The sequence below is a fragment of the Phalacrocorax carbo genome, chromosome 1 (assembly GCF_963921805.1).
Source record: "Phalacrocorax carbo chromosome 1, bPhaCar2.1, whole genome shotgun sequence".
Taxonomy (NCBI): Eukaryota; Metazoa; Chordata; class Aves; order Suliformes; family Phalacrocoracidae; genus Phalacrocorax; species Phalacrocorax carbo.
This window is the reverse complement of record NC_087513.1, coordinates 29,492,066-29,512,321: the sequence shown is the minus strand read 5'-3', so window position 1 is coordinate 29,512,321 and position 20,256 is coordinate 29,492,066. Positions and strand designations below refer to the sequence as shown.

The 20,256-nt window shown below is 36.1% G+C and overlaps 1 protein-coding gene across 6 annotated transcripts in view; it reads left to right on the top strand.

The window, feature by feature from the left end:
* FOXP2 (forkhead box P2) overlaps positions 1 to 20,256 on the top strand; it is a 441,997-nt gene that overhangs the window by 140,075 nt on the left and 281,666 nt on the right. For all 6 annotated transcript variants that reach the window (XM_064447190.1, XM_064447252.1, XM_064447164.1 and 3 more), the window contains one exon: positions 2,219 to 2,302. The gene's annotated coding sequence lies outside the window, so the exon portion shown is untranslated. The remainder of the gene's footprint in view (positions 1 to 2,218; positions 2,303 to 20,256) is intronic.

Here is a 20,256-nt window from a genome sequence, read left to right as displayed (position 1 = left end):
AAACCACACTGGAATGTAGTGTAAATGAAACATAGGTCAAAAGAGAAGTTTCTAAAGGTGCAGATTTATACCAGTAAAAAGAGTGTTGAAAGGTGGGGCCTGCCACCTGTCTGGGATATATCTGTCATATATACTCGGTGTGATCGTGCCTGCTTTAAATATTCATTACTGACTTCTGAAAAATTGTAGAAAACCTGATAATTCAAAAAGACCAAAGATAAAATTTTAGTAATCAAGACTAATGAGTGTGGTTGTTTTTGTATTAAGAATAATTATGATAAAATATTATCAAAATTTCATCTGAGAAGGCTGTATCTCACCAAAGTAGGTTATGTTTTGTTGTAAGATTTCATATATCATAACCGTCTTGGAATTTTGTCTGAGCTGAAGCAAAGTGTGATGTTTAATATGATCTAAGCTAAGAAAACTGATTATTTGTATTTTTTTTTTGTCATAAACGTATCTAGGAAAAAAGAGAAATACAGAATATTGATATTTGAGGCTTACATATTAACATCTGTCAACAAACAGCACGTATTGTTGAAGAAATAACAATAAGGTATATTTCTGTATAGACTTTGGGTGCACAAAAAACTTCAAAGGTACGGAAGCATAGCTACACTGGCAATCTTTTAACAGGAAATAGGAGAGTGAGGTGAATGCTTCTCTCTCCGTTGGTTGGCCATTTCCATTCTGGATTCAGGGTGACCACATGACCACCAAGCAAAGTTTCATTGACACATATTTTACTTTCTGACAACTTTTAGGAATTGCCACCCATCTTCACCTCCTTATATTTGCCTTAGGATCCTTACCTGTTTTTAACATTTTCTTCTTTTTCTCTTTGTATTAAGAGCTCATAAGATTTCCTTCTCATTTCCCAGTGCTGTCCTACTGTGCAGGGGTTTCACGTAGTGTTTATTCCTCCAGCCTGTCATCCTTTGCTCTTCCTTCTTCACTTGCTCTACTACAGAGGCTGCCAGGTAGCTTTCAGTTTTCTGGGAACTTCGACCTTCCCAGCAGGTTTTGTTACATTCTACAAACAAAGGAAGAAGTTAGAACTGCAGCTCTTTTAAATGTCCAAACATCTTGTAACAAAGTGTGTATTAATAATGCCAGTTGGAACACAGATTTTTTTTTAAACTGTGGGAAAGCGGTCTTTCTTTATAAAATTCTACATTCATTTTACTCTTCAGTCTGCTTCTGTCTGACCTTGTCAGCAAGGGAGAATTGCCGAGAGGCACCACTGAGAGGCTGGTAGGATCAACTTCAGAAGCAGCAGAGTTTCAGGCATTAAGGCTATGTCTATATTAGCAAATTAAACAATGCTTGGAAATATTACCAGGTCTTTGCCGCAGTTTTGGTCTTTGCAAACTAACACTGTTCCAGAAAATCCCCAGATGTTTATTCAACCATATATACTGGTCGATATACTGACCAGGTCTGTTAGACAGTTTGCATGCAGCCCCTCTGTTTTGGAGCATATGTGAGTATACTAGCATAGGTGTAGGATTATCTGTGCCAGTTGATTTCAGCAAGGAGAATTGTGCTTAGGCATAGCTGTAATCTAAATACATTTTCTGTGGGCCTGCATGGTCTTTATTTCTTCTCCCTTCAGTGCAGCCTTCTCCCTTCAGTGCAGCCTTGCAGTCTCAGCTTCAAAGCTAGCTATTTTTCCCCCTTAACTTGTCCTTTTGTCCTTCCTAAAATGCATATAGATTTACATTTCATTGGCATACTGTCTCCCAGCTTCTGTTCCTTCCTTCAGATGACCCTGTGAACTTAGTGGTAGTGGTACTGCGTGCAGTTCTCTGTCTGAAACAAACTACTTCAGGGAAGCCTCCCTCTTGTTTGCTGTTAGGTGTTTTAATAATAAAAATGAAAAAAGTAAGACAAGACTTTGCCTTGTCTGTCCCTCTACTGCAAGGCAGAAACTTGATGAACAATTGTATTTCTTTGTGGAATATAGTGAATTTACTCTTTACGCTGACTACTTGTTCAGAGAATCTTTCTCTCTCAACTTGCTCCGTTTCAACCAAAATGTTTATGTCAAAATAGAAAAATTAAAAATCATAACCTCTTTCTTTTTCTTTTAGAATACTGATGAATCAGCTTATGCACTCTGGAACTAATAAGGGGGTGTGATAAAGCCAAATTCTATTTTGTTTGTATTATATTATGTCTAAATAGCTGTAAACATTTCTCTTTGTCTTGTCAGGATGGTGGTACTGGAATTGATTTTGGACATCACTTCAGTTCAAGGTTGAAGTTAAAAAGTCTTTTTGAGGCTTAGAAGAAGCAGGTGAGTATAGGTCAAGCATCACAAATCTTTGAGTATTGTTTTTTGCAATTTTATTTCGATCTGGAATTGCTGTTCTTCCTACCAGTCCATACTCAAATAGCTGATCTCTGCTTCCTCTGATTCACTGAGATGTATGACTGCTTGTATTATGACTAGATAGCAGAGAATATTTAAGTCGTGTAAGGCTTGCCCTACATGCTTTTTCAGTGCCTGCCACAAAAATAAGTGAAAACATGGTTCTCTCACCAAGGTCTTGGAACCTTGGAGTTAAGTTTCACTGTATAGTCTCATCAGGAGTATGATATTTAAGCTAATTCGGTTAGAAAACTCTTTTAGACCATATTCATATAAATATTTTTGTAACAAATAAATAAAAATTTTAAAAGGCAAGATTAAATAGTAATGAATCCCTGAGTTTGGATATTCCTAGTTTCCTGAAACCGGGATGATCTCTATTCCATTGGTAACCAGGAATATTGCATGATGTTAAGGACCATGAGTTCATATCTTGTTTGAACTCCTTTGGGTGTTAACAGTCCAAACCTGCCTGTGAAGAAACAGTGTTAGTGGGTGTAGTACCACCCTGGGACTTGGCATGCCTGCACTGAATACCTTGCTTTGCTCCAGGCCTTCACAGCTATTTTGAGTGAATTATGTACAACTGGATATCAGGTTTTTTACCTTAGAGAGATCTTAAAAGGACATTCTGAAGGAATTAGTGTAAGATGAGAGCTTAGCAAGCCACTCACATTTATTTAAGATTTTTCATACTTGCTATTGCAACAAAGAATTAATCTACATGTTGAGTGTTGCAATTGTTCACCTTTTGCTTTTCCTACAGGGGTAGAAAATTTCTTGAGAATATTTCCAGAATTTTTCAAAGTCAAAACTTAAGGCAAAATTTTAATATATAAATTGCAAAATGTGCCCGACTGGTGCCTGATACTAAATTTTACAGATGCAGGTTTCAACAGGGTACAGCAAACTAACTTACCATAATAGGAACCAGGCCCAGTTGCTTCAGCGTACACCACTGTTTCTAGAGTAAATATGTATTGTTTCCCTGGGTGCTATGTGCAATAACTGCTAAGGTGTTATGAAATATTCAAATACACCTATGTTCTCCATAATATTGAGATAGCCATTTTAATGAATTCATGGTTCAGAAGGGCTAGAAAAAAAGTAGTTCCAGGAGGAGTTAATGATGGGAGAGTAATTAGTGCTGAAACTATGCTTATAACAAGATTTCTAAAGTTTCACCCTCTGGGAAGAAGCACAGACCTTTTTAACCTAATTCAGAGCAGTGCCAAACAAGACCGTCCTGGTATGTGTTTCACTGTCACTGTCTTTACCCACTGGGAAATAAGAAAGGCAGATTCCTTCCTTCCGATTTAACTTCACCTTTTTCCAAGGACTAGAGGCACTGGCCTGAAGGGTACAGTGTCAATATGGTGAAACCATAAAAAGAAGAAAAGATACAATATTAACTTTAGTAATGTTGTAAATCAATGATATACAGCACTGTAAAGGGAAACTGTAGGCATCACTGGCATCACATTGAATTTGTGTATGGCTGTATGTTAATAAGTAGTATTTTATTTGCAAAACAGTGGTTTTCCTTACATTACCCAGTAGAGGGTAAAAGGTCAGATTCGTTGCTATCTAGGTAGCAGTGGAAATATGACTTGATTTCTATCATGTATTTATACACGTATGCCTGAATGGTGTAACTTGTCTGTGGTAATACTAGATAGTTTCTTCACAGACTGTGTCAATACTTTGGAGAACTGTGTGATTTGATAGACACTGTGTAGTAATTGTGTGGTAATTGAAATATAGTGAGCCAACAATAGATTTTTATTTTTAGAGGATATTTTTTCTGGAAATTTGCTATGTTGTGTACCAAATAATGTCAGAAATGCAGTAATACTGATTTGTGCATCTATGAGAGTTTGGCAGTATCATTTTATTGAATTCCAGTATGTCTGGAACTTAGGGCATATGGAGGGAAGTAACTCTTATTCTGTTTCCCCCATTATTTTGTTCCATAACTTTAAGTTAAATACAATCTATAAAAATGCTTTCTGTAAAGAAAGCCAAAATCTTTTTGGCCCTTTTAGCACTGCTCTCTATTTCTTGCAGTATGTGAAAGTGGAGAGGGAATGTTTTTGTAGTCCGTGAGGAAATAATAGTAAATTCTGAATGCTAGTTCTTCAGTATGCCGGTTTAGAGTTGATAGCTTTTTATGGCAGGACGCAGTGTCTTTGCACTGATTGATAACTGGGATTCAGTCATAAAAGTAGTGTTAGATCCATGAATACATTTTTAATTAACAGAGAGAAAAGTTCTTGTTTCCTTTCTGTCCTGTCTTTCAATAGACTACTTAACTGTTCAGGAATAAGTTTTAGGAAACTGAGTTAGAGTTGGAAAATCTGAAACCAAGACAAAAAAACCATATTGGAAAAATGCAAAAGCAGAGAAAAAATGTTCCATTTTCGGACTGATGGCTTATACGGACACTTTTGGGGACTATTAGTGGTACAGTTACATCCGGATTTTCTGAGTTAATTAGGCTTTGAAAAAAAGCTAAGGAAGTTTTCTAATTATGAATATTTTCTGTGTTAGTGAACTGAATTGTACTTGTAGTATTAATTATTGTTAAACTGATCTAGCTCTTCTGTCCTGTATTGGCAATTTGTGGAAGAGGAGACATGGTGCTCGTGCCTGTTTCTTCCTGGTACTACAGGACGTTAAACAGCATGACTCATGTACACATATTGTATATGCATGCATTTTGTATACCTACCAAATATTCATTCTATGTATATATGTGGGGTTTTTTTGCATAGGGCAAACATAATAATATTTTTAGATTAGTATAAAAGTACATCTAATATAGTTATCTTGCAGCTGAACTGGAACTCTCTCGAGTTATGTAAGGACTCATTGCTGGTGACAACCGACATGTGAATCATTTCAGGTACAAATCATTCCATTAGCTGGATAATGGATTGGCATTAACTTCGTCCGCAAAGAAGGCTAGCCCTTCCATGTGTCTAGTCAGAAGGCAAATATGTTTTGATACTGGCATAGGTGAAGACGATGAAGATATACAGCATAATGCTGAAAGGAAAAGATGGTAGCTGCATTCCAAGAAGTAATTGGATGGAGATAGGTGGGCTTTGTTTTCAGTCTGGTTTCCACCAGGAAGAGTCTGAAACATAAACAGTACTTTTACATTTTAATGGAATTGTATTAGAACAGAGACAGTGTTTATTGTAGAATTTCTAATTATCTTTCCAGGGGGATTGTGAATAGCTGTAAATTACTGATTTGGGGAACCTGAAGGCAGCTTTTGTCAAAAAGTAGTTTACATTGATAGAATTGAATTTGTGGCCTGGAACTATGAGGTAGTAAATTTTTGCTATGATTACATAAAGTATCAAACTATGGATTTAAACTGGCCAGCTTTTCAATTCAGCTGAACATTAAGTACAGTCTTAATGGTCTGATTTGCTGGGAAGAGCACTATTACAATAATCCACTTTTTACAGCCCATATCAGATATGAACTTGCATCACTTATTACAAAGTTTGTGCTTTGGGAGATATTTTCATGGCATCTAGAAGTGATGCCCCACATTTCTTGGTATTAGTCCTTAATGATTCTGTCTTCAGAAATGAGTTACTGCTCAAATACACCGATTGTTTTGTGGTTTCTAGCATAGAAATTTTTAAGGAAAAGTTAGTTGAAACCTAGCTAGGTGAAAAGCTAGTTCGTGTTTTTTCAAGTAAATGAAATGAGGAGAGATGGTGTGCATCTTAATAATTTTATGATTCTTTCTTCTATGTGACATGAATGAGAGAGGTGAGAACTCTTAATTTTTAACTGAACTGAATACAGGTTTCTAAATGTGGCCTGCTTGAGAACAGAGGACCATTACTGTAGTTGTCATGTAAAATAAAGTTGGAGTCTGAAGCTCCTTTTTAGCTGTCAGCTTTATTAAGGAGCTACTGGTGTGTTGAACTAAGCACACGCATTATATAAGCAGTGTGTGGTAGTGTCTAGGGAGAATTTTCTCTCTCTTCACTGCTGCTTTATTAGGTCTTGCTCGCTCATTCACTGTTGCCCCGTCTTACTCCAGCTTTCTGGCTGCAGCTCACAGCACAGTAGGTCTAATGTAGATTGACGCCTTTGCCAGAGGACTGATTGAAACTTGTGTCTCATAGTTGCTAATGCTCACTCAACCATTTTATTGAAGATAAAGTAAATAAAATAGATTGCCATATGAGAATTCTCTCAAATCAAATGGAATAATTTGACAGGTTTAAGCCCATGAAAAAGCCAAAGCATTGAAACAGATGGGAATACTTTTTATGCACAATATACCAGGAAAAAAGTGTCTGCTGGCTTGATGTTAAACTGTTAATGGCTTTTACCAAAACTATAATTGTTGAAAATATAATCATAATTTCCAATGGAATTTCCATTGGTGTTTAAATTGTCACATCTCTCAAACAGAGGGATTTTCTTTTAAATTTAAGAGTAATGGAGATACTGATTTTATTTTCTTATTGCTTTTGATTCTTTAAGAGACTGGTGATGGATAACCAGTCTTTTAAAATTTAATTTAAAAAAATAGTGTGGTACTGTTTCTAGAGTACATTGCAAGATCTTCGAGATTAACTGAGGGTGATCTTATTTGAGAAAATAATTTTGTGAAACAATGTGAAATAAATTGTTATTTCTTTAGGTTTTTAATAATCACTAAGTGACATAATCTTGAATATTACAAGTAAGGTTGCTAAAATAAGCCCTGATATTTCTAAAAGTGTGTGTGATACTGTACATGAAAAATATGAACTGCTAAAGCTACTGCAACGAACTATTTAGAATAATGGTCAACAAACCCCAAATATTCTTCACAGCACTTATTTTATAAAGAATCAATGTAGATGAGCAGTGTAGTATGTCCGTGTTATTTTTAGAAATAATACATAATGAGAAGCAAGTTAAGATGCAACAGATAACAAACCTGCTATTCTTTTGTTTGGATAACAATGGGTGTTTGTCTGTTTAGTCACACTAGGGGGTTCCTTACTACTAGTTGGAGCAGTTCTTCAAGAAAGGAAGACACCTGTGTTTTAGTTTAGTGCAATAAATTATGTCAAACTCACTTAGAATTAATACAGGAAATAAGTATAAAATAAGTTAAAAATATATGAACAAGGTTTGCAGATGCAGCCTCGCTTTCCCACCTTGAAAACACAGTCATTTAAATAACAAATATATTCATTTTGCTCTTTTCTTTATATTTAAACGAAGTCTGCTCCTTTTTTGTGCTAGATAGCAATTTTATTTTTTAAAGTTAATAAATTTATTATAACAGATTGTGCCGCTGGTACTTAATGATGGGATGCTTTTGAGATTTCACTAATATTGGGTTTGAAATAAATTATGAATGAGCTATTTGAAAATGACTTGCAGGAGTGAGTTGACAGACTGGAAAAACATAGTAAGGGTGGATTTCCCGATTAACTGTTAGCCAGAATACACAGCTAGTTGTGCTGATGTGTGCAGTGGCAGGGACAGTGCTGGTCAAACTCATATTTCCGATATGGTTGTGAATAAATCTAAGAAATGTGAATTATATTCTCAGTTTTTCCCATCCTGGTCATATTTTTAAGAGGGAAAATTACTCTATTGTACTTACAATGCAGAGCACTGGCACCAGCTGTGCTCTGGAGAGGTCTTTTTTCTGGTGTTGCCATGCTGATGACTCTGTGCGTCTGGCCAAAAACTCTTTAACGCTCTCAGAGCAGTTCCAGGCTTAAAATTTCAACACTTAAAAAGAGAAATTTAGTGACTGTGATGCCAGCAAGATAGGGCTTCCCACCCTCCTGAAGAAAGACTCTTCTCACTCATTGTATTGTGTGCTTTCTGTTCAAGCAGTAGGATAAAAGGGTCATCAACAGCTTTGTCTTTCTGTGGGAGGGACTGGAGGAAGACACAACTCTGCCACAAACCTGTTTTAATCCTTTCATTTACCTTTTCCGCTTTCCATGAAATTAAGTTCTTAGAAAGTGTTGTCTTTTGGAGGAGGCTACAGAGAACATTTGTTTAATTAGATTTTTAATTATATACATAGAATTGCCTTGGTTTTTTTCCCCAGTAGGAGATCCAAGACAAAGAATCACTGCTTATTTCTGTGTTGTGAAGTATTTTCTCTCTCTCATCAGTTTTTCTAGTTAAATTGGAAAGCCATTAAGCATTACCACAGCTTTTGGAAGAAAATGCTGAGACCTGTGAGTGCTCCAACACAGGTTGATTTAAACAGAATAAAAGCTAATTTTATCAAGAGAAATAGAAACCTTAACAGTAGTTTACTTTGGATTTCTACAAAACTTAAGGAAACCAAATGTGGTTTCCTCTGTTTCTCAGAACAACTTATTTGTGCTGTTTTTTTCAGCACGGTCTCTTGTTTGACCATATTGGAAGTAATTCTGTAAGGCTGATTTTCACGTTATCGTTTACTGTGTTTTCCAGTAACACAGTTAAAGAAATGGTCTCTATTTTTGGGATGCTTTCAAAGTTATCCAGAAATCGGTCCATGATAAATGTGATGAACTGGGTATTTAAAATCCTTATTTAAAAAAAAAAAAAAAAAAAAAAGCGTAGGTAATAAAGCAAGCCTTTAATACAAGTAACTGCATATGGAAGAAATAACAGCAGATCTAATTCCTGAAAATAAATGGGATCTTGAAAATGGAATACATGTTTGTTTGATTGTGTTGAGAGTTAACCTGCCTAAAAAGCTGAGTCAGAATGGTTTTTGTATTTGTAAGTGGTACGTGTTAACTGTCTTGGGGGGTGATTTCTTCTCTCCTCTGGAAAATGCGTTATAGAATCTAGCAAAAAAAAAAGTAATGATTATTTTTTTCTTTATATGGGCACTGTCATCTAGGAACTGGACAAAGATCACTGTCCCTTAGGAACTGGGCCTCAGAATTTTTAATGTAGTCTGTAAACCAGCTATTTAGTGGTAACTGTTGTCAGTCACAGCCTACAGGAGATAGTTTTTACTGGTGATTTGATGGGGAAAGCCATGCTTAACTGTACCACATTTTTTTACAAATTTATACAATTTTTGAAGGAACTTTTACTGGTTTTTTTTCTGAACTTGAGTCTTCTAGAGAAGCAAAACAGGTCATGTTTTGGTTCATATGGTGGTTCTGGTCCTACACCCAAACATACGAATATAGATTCAAGTTGATATATGAAGATTCAGTAAATTATGACAGATCCAGTGAAGGTTTTGCAAAAGAAAACACTAGGCTTGTAATATTAGGCTGCAAAGTTAAAATTGCTTGCTATAGTTTAAACAATATGTTGTTGCTTCTCAAGAAGCATCAAGAATAAGGTGTAGGACATGGTACATTAGTGTGTACAAAATATAAATTTAATTTAGGATCTATATACTTTGGTTAAGTATAGTTTTATAGGTAACTACACTATTAGGAAATGGACTAATATTAATTCAGTGTTGTTATACTTGAAGGAGAAACTGAATTAAATTTCTTTTTAGACCTATTGAAGTACATACAGATGTTCCTGTGCTTCTGTAATTGAATTTGCAGCATAATATTGTTCTGTATTATTTTGGTGAAGTTAACTACTAAACATTTCAAATTAGAGCAGATGGGTAGTGTGATATGACAGAGACATTTGACATGTCTTAAATGTTTTGCAACTAAATTGAAACTAGTGTTTATTAGCTGAACAGTACATACTGCAATCAAGTTGGCAAATATTTAGCTTTCTTCCTTTCAGGATGGAAACTTTTTTACATGGCCCTTGCCATTAGTTTTTACTTTGATTTCTGATTCTCATGACACAATACAAATCCAGTTCTCTCTTTCCATCATTTATTAAAGAATTAAAACAATAGCACATATAAAATTTCTACTCAACCCAGTCAGAGACTTTTACTTTAGTTTTAGGTAGGTGTAGTTTTTCTCAAATTTGATTGTTACTACTCATTTTAAAAAATAAGTTCAGGATTTTGTAATCTTTGCATCATCATCCTATCAGAACTTCTAAACTGGAATTTTGCCTCGGACCAGTTTCTCTTTACTGGTTAAGTGGACTAAATGAGTGACAACATTAGTATTTATTTTATTTTACAAATAAGGCTGATATGTTGAACTCAATTACTAAAATGAATGGAAAAATATTTAAAGGTTTCTTTAATGACAGAATCATTTTGCATTTGCCTTTTTGAGCAGTAGTGTAAGGAATGTGGAAGGTAAGCATGACCATTTGTAAATCTTTCTTCTTCGCTGCAGAAGTATTAGACTCATCAATAATCCTTTTAATAACCAAAGCACATAATTCTTTAATGAACAGGTGCTGCAGTTCTAGGTATTTTTGCCCTCTCTCAGAAATTCATTATTCCCCCTGTACTGGAACTTGTGTTTGCTTCCTTTCTTCTTTCTCTTCTTCAACCTGTCACTTTCAAAAAGGAAAATGGAAATGAACGTGGAAAGGATACTTAGCTGATGCAGTGGAAGATCCATAGCACTTTAAACTGTGCTACTTGACTTTGCAGAAAAGTTACTTAGGAGTGCTCCTACGGTTGTTTCATCAGCCCTCGAGTGGCAAAAGGCAGCTCTGGTGTTGGGAAGGTAACAACGGGGGGAAGGAGGGAGAGGGCAGGAGCATCTTTAACTGCGGCAGCTGTTTGCTAAGTGAGCATATGTTGAAGCCCTTGAGCCTCCACAGAACATCTTCTCACAGGTCAGTGCTTAAATCACATGCATAATACTCTCCTGAAATAAGTTTGATCTGAGTACCTGTTTATTTCCTTTTCTAAGGGAAGTTGTTCTGTTGTGGAAGTTCCGCAGTTATTTACTTTCCATTATAAAAGATAATGGAATATTCCAGTTAGTTACAGTAAAGTAACATTTTTTCCCAAAAGTGTTGCATGTTGAACTTTTAGAAAAATTAGTATTTGCTCTTTCTCTGTCTCTTGAAGATTTGCTCAGTTCTGTACTTTTTGACTATATGAGAAATGGAGATCTGAGGAAGTATTAATGTTACTATCATTTATATTCCTTTAATTTTGCAATTCAGAAATATTTTTAATTCAAGGTATTTTAAATTTATTTGATTTATTAGGCCTGAAAAAGCTATATATTTAATTGATTGAATGTATTTGATAGGGCAGCATTTTGAAATTATTATGTTACGAACTTGAATACCCTGTCCACTACTTAAAAGATCCAAGAAGACAGAGCATGTGTTTTAATTACCTCTTTTTCATTTTGCGAACTTGACCTCTGTTCCCAGACTCGAGACAAGGAAAGACGAAGTACTGTGATCAACTGGCAGTTGATAGTAAGGAGGTATCTCCCACATCTCTCTCACATCCCATAGTAACAGCCAGTCCTCAGCATGGATGCAGGACTTCCCCAGAAAAATTCTGTCCTTCATCTGGCAAATTCATCTGCTGCCTTACTTCTTTAGATGCCTTGTGAAAATCCTCTCTCTTTCAGCTTCTGCCCCAGAAACCTCTCTTTTCTGGGTTAGCTCTAGCAGTGCAGAAGCACCTAGGGTAGCACAGGGATGGTTTTTGAAAGTGGCCAGTTTGCTCTCCTAGAAGACAGAACTGTAATGTACACATAGGCTGTTACTGGTTGTGTTGTTTAGTTATTTCAGATTTTGATTTTATGTTTGTGCGATTGCATGTTTGTGAAAGGTGACTGTATCCATCCCAATTTGTTTCTGAGAAACATGTTGGATGTTTTCTTTACAAGCTAATAAAGATTTCTTTGTTTTCTAGGAAAATAACTAGAGGAAGATCCTAAGATATTCTTTAATATTTGGGGTCTGAGTCTACCTGGGCAGTGAGAGCTGATGATAGTTTGCATGAAGGTGGAGGGGTTTATTCTTTCTGAGAATGAAGGCCTTGATTCATGACAACCCATCAGGTTATGCCAAAGTCATATGGGAACAGATACTGTCTTTTCTAGGAATTCCGTCTTTGACAGAGGTGTTGGAGAGAAACCTAGCCACTGAGGCAAGTGATTTTCACAGTGTTGGCAGTCTGTAGTAAAAACAGACTTTGCTGCATCTTTTGATTGGCTTTGCAGCTGCCAAATTTACAGAGAAAGTACAAAACCTTTCATGCACGTACAGTTTTAGGTGACTTCTTTATTAAATATTTTGGATTCGCTTTTAGAGTCAAATATATAAGTTAGTACTATATACTAATAGATAAAATGCCCATATCAATGTGTAAAGTGATGAACACTGATAGTGTCTTCAAACTGTTGAAATGGCCTGTACTCATCTTATAATGAAAAAATCAGATTTCTACAACTATACAGGAAATTATCAAGGAGGTTTATTTTAACTGCTTGGTGCTTTGGTATATTTTAGATTTGCTCTATATGCTGGTCATTTCCCATAATTGAATAACACTGCTAGTTATTTGCACTATATTGGTGAGTGGCTACTTCTCTGAAAGCTTAACAGTTATGATAGGACTGTAGGATGAAAGAACAATTTCTCTGTGTATTCAAACTGTGTAATAATATAGGAATGAAAAGTGTGTTTTTTAATTATTTGGTTTTGCCATGTAGTATTATAGTTACTGATAAATACGACTTTTGTATTGCTAATACAAGAAAAGAATTAAAACCAAAACAAAACAAAAAAAGGTTTGATCTCATTTGACCTTTCTGGCATTCAGTCAGTTAAAGGGTTTGTAAGACGTTTAATTACCAAATGGTATGATCATTATTTATCTCATCATTTGATATATAACGTCAAGTGAATTGCTTCCCTGGGGTGCACTGTGTTTCACAGATCAATAGGTTTAGTAAGAGCTTGAAGGAGAGCTTTATACATTCATAGAAAAGAAAGAAAAGTATATCCTCCTTGTAAAATGGCTTATGTAGTTATTCTGTGAGTTATTGTTTTATTTACTTCTCAGGAACACAAAATCCTGTAACATAAAGGCATTTATTAAAATATTTTAAACTTCTCTATTGAAGTTAAAAAATACTGCTTCTGTCTTACTTTATGTAATAAAGTAGCTTCAAAGGTCTGTCCTGAACAGCTTCATTCAAATCAATTAAAATAATTATTACAATAGATTTTTTGCTTTGACACAGCGCAACAAACATCGTATGACAAATGGCTGTCTAAATACACTACACGATTGCTTAAACTATTCATATTTTGTGGTTTTGCATTTTTAAATAGGTATGTTTTTAACTGATTTGGGTTGTTGGTTTTTTTGGTTTTGTGTTTCTTTCCCCCCCCATTCATTGTGTCACGGTTATTTATGCACACTACAAGAGAAGAAAATAAAGCTTGTCCCTAATTGACTAATTTAATACCTATGCATTTATGAATAAATTCTTGGGATTTTTAAAATTAATTGCATAAAGGATAACTACATATAGGATACTTCATGTTTACTTAGGCTTTTCCCGGTGTATTACGTTACTCGTACCCGAAATAGATGAGTCATCATATAACACCAGCTACTTGAGCATGCTTATGTGATCACTTACTCTTGATGGAAGGGTTTTCCTTAAAGAGACTTCCAGGAGAGTTCAGGCACTAACGTTTGCTCTTTTTTCCTGTAAGTTTTAGCTGCTTGATTTGCTCTCTTGACTTACCAGCTTTCTGCTTAAAAAGTAAGAAAGTAAAAATGTGTTATTTAACTCTTTTATTAATGAGGGTAAGCTTTTTTAGCTTAAATTTATGCCATGTTGTTCGTCCTTGCATCAGCCAGGCGCTGCAGAAACTGTAGTTCAGCTAAGCAAATCCTCCTGGTTGTGGGACAGAAGCAACATTTACTTGAAAATTCTACTTACTTATTCATCTGTCACTTACAACCCATCATCTACTCAAAGATTAATTTGAATTGTGAACAATATCTAAGCTTCTTTAATCCCTTGCTCTTGTCCTTTTTTTTTTGAGCTGCTGTACTGTGACAGAAAGTCCGTAATTCTGAAGCTTCTTATTCCTCAGGCCTACCTGAAGTAACTCCCATTGGGAGCCGATTGATGTTTTAGCAAGGAAATTTTTACCTGTTTTTGAGAACAACCTGGAAAAATTGTCAGGAGGCTTTCACACACTCAGATGTTCACTGTGTGGAATTCTTGTAGATGTAAAATCTAATTTGTCTGGGCTCTTTGCACCAGCATTGTTCAAGGTCAGATGAAGTTGTGTGAAGTACAGGGTGTGTTTCTGAGACCTCATTGCTTTCTTTGTACTCGCAGCATTTTTCACCAAATTAGCAAATCAAATAATACAAATTTCATTAATAACTAAGATAGCTGGTAAATATACCACATTCTTCTTTTTACTTACTTTGTGAATGACCTCTGCTGCCACTCTTGTTTTACCACTTCCTTCAGTTTTTTTCAGGAAAAACACTAATTTAGTAGCTTCCCCTCTGCTAATGATGCGAATACTACTTTTTCAGACCTTCTCAGTAAGGGGCTAGATTTTAAAAAGAAATACAGGAAATCTGCAGGTTTCTCTGCTGAAGTTGAACATCCAAAGACCTTTTTGTCAATGGAAACACTTAAGCATGATTAGAATAATGAATGCTGGAGTTCTGTAGAAGCATCAGTTACTTTGGTGATACATTTGTCTGTGGCTTGACTTGACCAAGTTTGAGCCATCAGGACTCAATCTAGGAATATGCACATTTACAACTGTGAATAGATCTTTGACTGAATTGTGATTTATACTTAGCACCTTTTAGGACTGTATGTGTCAGTAGTCATCTCTTCCAAGATGTTCTTAAAGCAGTATTCATTTGTTGGCATTTGCATTTATTTGCCTATATATTTACTGCATAGCAGTAAATAGCTTAATGTAATATGTATTTGAAGTACAAAGTCCATTTTGGATGAAAAATTATAGAAATAGAATTTTGGCACCATCTCTGTCATCACTTGGTACGTGCTATAGATGTTCGGGTAAATGGTTGATCAGTGACAAAGTACAGCAATGCTCTTGACTACTGTAATCTGGGCCCCAAAATTTAAGAAGGATGTAAGGGTCCTTGGATATGTCCAAAGGAGGGCAACAAAGCTGGTGAAAGGGCTGGAAGGCATGTCCTGTGAGGAGCAGCTGAGGACTTCAGGTTTATCTAGTTTGGAGGAAAGGATGCTGAGGTGTGACCTCATGGCTCTCTACAGCTTCCTGAGGAGGGGAAGGAGAGAGGTGCTGAGCTCTCCTCCCTGGGATCCAGTGATAGCATGCATGGGAACGGTTCAAAGCTGCATTGGGGGAAGTTTAGAATGGACATTAGGAAGCATTTTGTTACCAAGAGGGTGGTCAAACTCTGGAACAGGCTTCCTAGAGAGGTGGTCGATGTCCCAAGCCTGTCAGTGTTTAAGAGGCATTTAGACAATGCCTCCTAATAATATGCTTTAACTTTTGGTCAGCCCTACATTGGTCAGGCAGTTGGACTAGAAGACTGCTGTAGGCCTCTTCCAAGTGAAAATATTCTATTCTATTCTATTCTATTCTATTCTATTCTATTCTATTCTATTCTATTCTATTCTATTCTATTCTATTCTATTCTATTCTATTCTATTCTATTCTATTCTATTCTATTCCAATAAAATTGTGGCAGCAGTCACAAATAACATTTTTTCATATTACTTTCCTGAAGTGATTGCATGGGTATGAGTAGGGGAAGTAAGATCTTTTTTTTTAGACAGTATTCCTGAAAGGTTTGGCAGTGAGACACAGAAGCTTACAATGTTCCTAAACCACCACTATCTTTGTCCTGCCATCCCCTAGTGACAGCGAAGCAAAGGGAGGAGCAAAAGGGAGGGGCACTTATGTTCTGAGTCTGTCCTGTCCCCTTCTAGATACTGGAACTCAAAAGGTCTCCTAGACTTTTCCTAGGGGCAAGAACGGTGTGATTTGTAATATTCCTGTTCGTCCTGTATGAACTAAAAGAATCAATAAGGAATAAATTATAAAGGTCAACTTTTGGAGGACATAGTATCCAGAAACCTCTGCCAAATATGACTGCAAGTTTATTCTGTATGATGCCATTCTGAGCTGAGAAACAGAGTTCAGGAAACTACATGTATTTATTAAGACAAATTGTAGTATCACCATCATTAATCTGGAGTATTACACATTGATATCTATTTTTCCCTAGCTCTTTGAAGCACCAAGTAATGGAGTTTGCAATATGTGATTTGCATAATTGGAGTCAAGGACAATGAAGGCCCCTGAACAGAAAACATTTAGAACCCCATTCCTTCACATTTCAGGGAGAAAAGAATCTTGAGAGACTTAAAATTCTTGAACAAGTTCCTTCAGAAATAAAGCTCAGGGCAGATAAAGTAAAATCATTGTATTTTTTATCCAGAAACATAAACTCCTATAAAAGGGAGTTAATGGAGTCAGTGTTGTAAAAAAGGGTGGTTGTACACTTTCAAAACTCATGAAGTAATAAGTCTTCATTGTTTCCCCTTCGGAACATTCATATGCATTCATTGACAGCCATAGATGGTATGTGTCATGATAAGAGATGTAGACGAAGCTTGCACAGTAAGTAAACTTTGCAATTAAGTCTGCTCAATTTTTGCTTTTGTGAAAGAAAGGATAACAGGCTCTGGAACCATTGGTCTTCTCCAAATTGTATCCACATCGAATAGGTTGTTCATCCGTTGTTCTGCTCTTTGGTTAAAAATTCTTTTTTGAAATTCCATAGCTATAGATCTGTGACTTTCCTGGTAATTTCTACTTTGTCACACTTTAAAACTGTTGTCTTAAGTACACATGTTGTACGGGTATGGTGAAGGTGTTATGTTTTGAGTCTGTCCCTCCTTTAGAAAAAGGGCCAATATTTGTGTGCTGGTATCGAAGAGGAAACCTACTACATATAGTACTTAAAAGTTATTTTTAGTAACCTGTTAAACTTCAAAGCATTTGTTTATTGAAAATGCTCTGGAAGCATCTCAAATTAGCTGGAAGTGCAGTGTGTGGTAATTCCTAGCATGATGGCACTAAACTATAAGATTTTAGGTAGATTCTCCTAATATTCTTCTTTTCAAAACCCAAGCCAACAAAGAAAACCAACCACCCCCCCAAAAAAAAACCCCAACCTAACAACAACCAAACAAACCCCAAAAACGCCAAAGCCCTGCTCTGGACATTGTAATCATGGAGACATGACCGTGTGGCCTACACAATGTTGTCTGTCATAAATTGTTTTGCACTTGGGGGAGCATAGTATGTGTACACTGGCTAGAGGTAGCTTCAATATCACTGTTTTGGAAAGCGCTAAGTGTGTAGTAGCTACGGTACAATCCCTCCTAGGGCTCTGTAAATCCGTCTGTGGCAGTGAGCGTGCTTACCTGCTGAAGTGCACGTTACTGTGTTTTATGGGTGTCTATACAACTGGATTAACTCACAATTTGATATACTTGTTTGTCCTGAAGACGTATGCTGGTATTGCAGAAAGCCTTAAGCAGTATCTCTGAAATTTGGCACCCTTCATTCATTTCATACCAGAGATATTATTGGAGACCCAGTTTGTTATCTCCTTTTATATTTATTGTGATTACCTGAATAGCCCAGGAGCACTTCTTTAGAAAAATGTTATCTGTCTTGTATTATCAGCGACAGTCTCTACAGGTACTGGCATAATCTATATCTTAACCTATAAAAGGGGACTGTGGTGCTATGAGTCAGCTTTGAACTATTTTTTTGTGTACAGAAACCCCCTAAAGATCAACAGCTTTTATTATTACACTGCTTGTCCAACTGTGAGAGAAAGCGGAAGGGATTGTTGCATTATGAAAACCTTCTTGCCATAGTTGCTCATTTTGGATCCTCATCTATGGGATGTGGAACCCATCCACTGGGAAACAGAGGTTTATTGAAGTAATTTGTGGAATTATGTTTTCTCATTCATTGAACAATTAGGTAAAAATCTGCAAGTTAATAATTGTCGTTTTGTTTTTTTTCTCCCTTTTCCCCCCATATAATATTTTTCTTCAGCCAAATGAAGCAAACAAAACAAAGCAGAAAAAATCTGGCAATTAACATAAACTGTACATGATGGAAAAGTTATGGAAATACTGACATTACAGATCTTCTGATCCATTTAAACAAGAGTTTGCCATCTGGAATTTCCAGTTATTTGAATTTAATACACTGATCTTCTGAGGTTCCCAACCTGGGGCTATGCACCAATTCTCAGTTCCCATCCCACCACTTTGAAAGAGTGTGTGTGTGAGTTTGCAGAATATTTTGCTTTTAAATGTAGTTCTTAATCAGTGTTTGTAATTAGTATTTTAGAGCCTGATTTATTAAAATACCATGTGAGATACAGTGTCCCTCTCAGGTAAGAGTAAGGTGTGTGAATCTGTTGTAACAATTTGGTGTAAAAAGTTCATCTTTTTCTGTCCTGGAGCAAGTATTTCTGTCCCAAAATATCATTAATTTTTAATTGGAAACACATAATATGAGGGAGTTATTGTAAATAGTCAGATCTTGGAGATACCTTCTTGTAAATGAAATAATTTTTTTAATAAGCATTATGTAACTATGTGAATATATATAAAAAAGTAACTAAATAATAATACCAAATACCTAAAATGCTTTTCCAAAAGTATTAGCTTTTTATTGGATTTTAGTATGTGATACAGTCATATTAGTTCTGGTTTCTTTGTTCACCTTTAAATTAGCTGGTTTCACTACGACGGCAAAGTTGCTTCCTGCTTTTCTTCTGATTCTGTGTTTAATGCTCAATATTGGAGGTATTCCAAGGGCACTCAGGGCTGTCATTCAGCAGCAGTCATTCTCCCCTTTATAGTGATCTGGGATTCCTGCAGTGTGTGTCTGTGTCTGTGGGACTGGAGGTACAGAGACAATTAAGTAATTGCATGTTTACTCCAGTTCTCAGGCAGGTTTTTCTGCCTGTGCTGCGTTCCTCAGAGCTATGGCTCCATGGCTCACAGTGCTTCAGCTGGCTAGGTCCAGGCTAGCTCCAGTAAGTATGTGGAAAATGTAGTCACAACTAATGGCTGCAGTGTCCCTAAACCTCAGTCTAGGTCTTTTAAGGAACATGAAAAAACTAGCTTGAGCTTAATGTACCTCGCCTCCTGTCTAGGATTTATCATGCTGCTTTGAGAAGTGTATCATACTTGTCTTCTGACATTTGTAAATTAAATCAGGAAGCCATCTTGTACAGGTCTGTGAAGACTGTGAGTAAAATCTGTGCTGAACTCTGTGTCCTGTGACATTGTTAGTGATGTTGGTAGTTTGACTACCTTCATTCCTTTCCATTTTGTTGGTTTAAGATGATTCCCTGTTGGACCAAAGTCAGCTATGGCCAGGAAGACAAGATGTGTAAAGGTGTTACAACTTTATATATAAAATATATATATATATATATATAAAGTGTAAGAGTTCTAGAGCAGTATGCAGTGATGTCACAAAGGATTAATAACCTGTGGTTTTGTTACATATTATTCATAGTAATAACATCTATAGTATATAATACAGTTAGAAGAAATGCAAGGCAACTATAAATTAGTGGTCTGTAATACCATTGAGGAGCTGCTTCGGAGGTCATAAAGCATGAAAGCAAAGCTTGCCTACTCTGTCTAGTCACTAGGACATCAAGGTGGAAATGTAGTCCCATGATTCAGAATTTGTGGGTTTTTTTGTTTTATTTTTCAACATATATACCCACGTCTTGAATTTTTCCCTGCCTCAAGCATGTGTTTCATATTTGTCTCTATCGTTCTGCTTCAGCAAGAAACTTTTTTCTTCTCTGTTATTTTGTTTTGATTTTGCCTCTGAAGACCTCCGTTTTAAGGCCTCAAGATGGTACCAGGCAAAATGGAAGGAAGGTTTCCCCTGTTGCAGCACTGTCATATTGTGATACCTGA